Source organism: Pongo abelii, chromosome X, assembly GCF_028885655.2.
Source record: "Pongo abelii isolate AG06213 chromosome X, NHGRI_mPonAbe1-v2.0_pri, whole genome shotgun sequence".
Lineage (NCBI taxonomy): Eukaryota > Metazoa > Chordata > Mammalia > Primates > Hominidae > Pongo > Pongo abelii.
The window spans coordinates 132,538,666-132,543,306 of NC_072008.2; positions in this window are offsets into that span (position 1 = coordinate 132,538,666).

Consider the following 4,641-nt stretch of genomic DNA (forward strand, 5'->3'; position numbering starts at 1 on the left):
GAGTTAATGGGTGCGGCACACCAACATGGCACATGTATACATATGTTACAAACCTGCACGTTGTGCACATGTACCCTAGAACTTAAATTATAATAATAAAAAATAAAAATAAAAAAGTTAAAAAAATATGCATTCTGAAAACTTCACATAAAATAATTTAACCTCGCAACAAAACTATGAAGGAAATACAATTATTATCATCGCTATATTACAAATAAGGAAACGGGGCACTAATGATGGTAGTGACTAGTTTAATGTCACACAGCTAGTTGATAATGAAACTAGGATTTAAATCCAGGAAATATGGCCCTAGAATCTATCTTCTGAACCCCTATACTATAGCATTTATTAGCATAATAAGAGAATACAGTAATGAGGCCTCATGTAATAAAATATATCAATACTTTCCCTGTACTGAGAAATAACCAATTAAAATTAACAATTAGCAATTACCAAATGAAAACTAAAATGAAAAATAATAATTTAGAAGCAAAAATTATGAAATGTATGCTTAATAAGAAATTGAAAAGACCTATGTAAAGAAAACTACATGAAGACAAAGGTAAGTAAAAACATCTTCCACATAATGTATGGTAAGACTGGCTATTGTAAAGATGACAGTTTCTTCCAACAAAAATTTAATCATCATCCACACTCTTAGGTTAAAAATTTTTTTTGAAACTCAAATAAATGACCCTCAACTTCAACTGAAAGAATACGTATATAAGACTAACCATTTTTAAATGAATAGTATGAATGGAGGCTGTTCACCCTATCAGGTAATTTTTTCAAATGCTATAAATCTTTAAATACAATGTTTTCTAAAAACAGATGGAAAAAGAGAGAGAGATATATATATATAGATATGTTTCTAATTTATATATATATATATATATATATCTTAGAAACAGATTTCAGTGTATAATAAAAGCAACATCACAAAACAGCAATAAAAAAAATTTAGTCAGTACAAAATGTTGGGACAGTTAATAGATTGTTTGAAAAAGAATGTAACAGAACTTTTTGATAATCATTTACTTAGGGCTTTATTATCTTCCACAACATTTGCAAACCAGAAGCTACAAAATATCAAAAGCACAGGAACTTGACAACATAGAACACAATTAGCTTCTCAGTCTTCCTCTAATCAGGGTAATCTTTAAATATCACAATAGATTTTGCCAAATACCACATTAATCATCAAAGTTACTATTCATCTTACACCTTCTTAAGCTACAGAAATAATTGAATTTAAGTGTGAAAATACCACCTCCTTTACCACCACTACTAAATGCAAAAAGATAAAATGAATAAAGTGTATGAATCAATCCAGCTATTAATAAGCATTCTTAAGACACCAAAAGGGCTTTATAGGGATGACTTATATCACAGGTCTTTGATGGTTCGTTCCTTCTTGTCTATTTTAAATATCAGTTTTATTGTACGTGTTGAATGTGGAGTCACATAAAAATTAATGTCTATAGAATGTGATTATTTTCTGCACACCCTGTTTGTTGACACATAAGTTAACTTCAAATGATTATTCGGTGAGCTAGCATTAGGTCATAGGTACTTGAAAATTATTTCTGGAGCTAGTCCAGTTCTGAGGAACAGTTGATTAGAGGAAAAGGCCTACCATTATCTAGCTAAAAGTTGGCTCTTTATAACGAGACCTATAGGTCCCAAAACATGCTTCTGGTGATTGGCTAAGGTAGACTAATTCTCCAAGGATAATAATGCCAGCTAACTGTAGTGTTTGCTGTATGCTAGGTTACCTGGTGCTGTAGGTTCTATGCATTAGTTTCAGCTTGTCAGTTTCTACAAAGATGCCTGCTGCTGTGAATTGGATATTTTGTTTAATTTATAGATCAACTTGGGCAAAATTGCCTTCTGACAATGTTGAGTCTTCCAGTCCACGAATCTGAAATGTTCATGCTGAATTTATGCCTGAGTATTTTATTCTTTTGATGCTATTATAAATTGAAAGGTTTTATTATTTTGATTTGAAGACTGCTGCTAATATATAGAAATACAATTGAATGTATATATTTTTATTTTATCTTGTGACCTCACTGAACTTGTCTATTAGTCATAGTACTTTTTGTGGGATACTTTGGGATTTTCCATATACAGAATAAAGACTGTTTTCGACTGTTTTAGTACTTATTTTCTTTTAATTTCTTTTCTTTTCTCTTTCGAATACAGTGGCATGATCATGGCTCACTGCAGCCTTGGCCTACCCGGGCTCAGCCTATCTCAGCCTTCCAAGCAGCTGGGACTACAGGTGTGTGCCATCATGCCTGGTTAATTTTCTTTTTTTCTGGATTTTTTGTAGAGACAGGTTTTGCCATGTTTCTCAGGATGGTCTTGAACTACCGGCTACTTATTTTCTTATGTGGGTGCCTTTATTTCTCCAGCCTTATTTTACTGGAAGGATCTCCAGTATAATTTAGACTAGATCTGTCAAAAGCAGATATCTTTTCTTGTTTCAGTTGTAGGGGAAATCATTCCGTCTTTCACAATAAGCTAAAATGCTAGCTGTGAGTTTCAATAGTTACTCATTATCAGGTTGAGGAAGTATTCTTCTATTCCTAGCTGTTTGAATGTTTTCATTAAGAAAGTGTGCCGAATTGTGTTACATAATTTTTCTGTACCTATTGAGATGGTAATGTGATTTTTCATTCTTTTCTCTACTAGTATAGTGTATTACATGCATTCATTTTCAGATGTTAAATTAAGTTTGCCTTTCTAGTAATTCTACTTGATCATAATGTGTATACTTTTTAAAAAATCCACTACTGACTTTGGATTGCTAAAATTTTCTTAAAGACTTTTGTATCTAGAAAATGAGTTATGGAGTGCTTCCTCCTCTTCTATTTCCTAAGTTCATGGGAAATTGATATTATTTTAACTTTAATTGAAAGAATTCACCAGTGAAGCCATCTCAACTTGGACTTTAACTTTGGGAAAGATTTGTAATCACTGATTCAATTTCTTTAGGTGTTATAAGTTTGTTCGTATTTTCTACTTATTCTTGAGTCAGTTATTATCATGTGTCTTTCTAGGAATTTGTTCATTTCATCTAATTAGTATAATTTACGGGAATGAAAGTTTTCATAATTCTTTCTTCTATCCTCTGGGGACTCATATTTTGTACAGGTGACGTGTACCACAGGTATCAGAGGCTCTATGTTTCTGGAACAATTTTTCTCTGTTTTTAAGATTGGATAATTTCTGTTGATCTACCCTCAGGTTCATTGAATGTTCTGTCATCTCTATTCTAATGCTGACGTCTTCTAATTAATTTTGCATTTCAATATTTATACTTTTTGATTTTGCAATATTCATTTTACTCTTTTTATATAATTTACTTGTAATAGATATAATTCTTATATTCTTAAATATAAGAATTTATATTTGTTGAATCACTGTTGTCATATTTTCCTTTAATTATTCACGTATGCTGTTTAAAAATGTTGTAACATTTTGATAATTGCTGCCTTGAAGTCTTTGGTAAATACAACATTCTAGTATGCTGAGAGATAGTTTCCTATTGACATTTCTTCTCCTGTCTATGGGGCACAATATCTGTTTTCCTGCATGCCTTTCAATTCTTTGTTGAAAAATAACATTTTAGGTAATATAGCAAATCTGTTATTAATTTTACTCCTAGAGGTTTTTGTTGTTGCTATTTGTTTAGTGACCCACCTGAGCTAATTCTGTGAAATCTGTCTTCCTTGCCATACTTGGCTGCTGTTGTCTCAGCTAAGTTTTAAATGAATTAATTTCTTTGTTTATTTACTTAATTATATTCTCATTTATAATTTTAAACCCGACTTTCTAGGGGTCTCCTCTGAGTCTGAATCATTTAATGATCAGACGATAATTCTACAGAGCTTGTATGTGACAACCTTGAGACAGTAACCCTTTGGTCTTCTGCAAATGAATCTGTACAAGGGTAGGGGAGCACATTCAAAGTTCAGATGATTTGCAAGCCTGCCTCATCTTTTATTTTCCATGGAGCCTTTCTTGATATCTGATGTGCAGCCTCAGGTTTGTCCAGGATTATGTGGTGGCCCTCTCTGGCCTTCACTTCACATGCACATGGCTTCAGCCAGGAATACGTTGTATCCCACATACTATAGTAACCTCAATACTAGAGCCATTGGGCCTTCCCTCCTCCCTTGCCTTGGGAAACATTATTTCCACCTTGTCTATCACAGAAAAGAACATGCTGTTCCTTAGAAACTGCCCTGTCTTGGCAGAATTCTTATTTCAACTGGACTCAAGAGTGGACCAGAACAGCACAGATTCTTACTGTTCTTATGCAAATTTCATCAGTTTTTCCAACATAGGTGCTTCTGAGATTGTTGAAAACCATTTTACAAAGATTTACAAAGCATTGAAATGGTTATTTCTATCAATTTTTCCAGCTCTATAGTTGGTTCTGGAGAAGAGGATTTGCCAGTCTTTTGCTAGGAGTAAGTACAAGTCCCATCGTTTTTACAAAGTGCAATTAGTGGTGAGAGAAAAAAAGCTTCATTTATTTTGTGATAAAATCAGTTTTATTGCTATTTAAGAACTCTTGCCCTATTTTCAGATTTCCTGCATATGTTAATAATATGTTACTAGTTTTTAAAG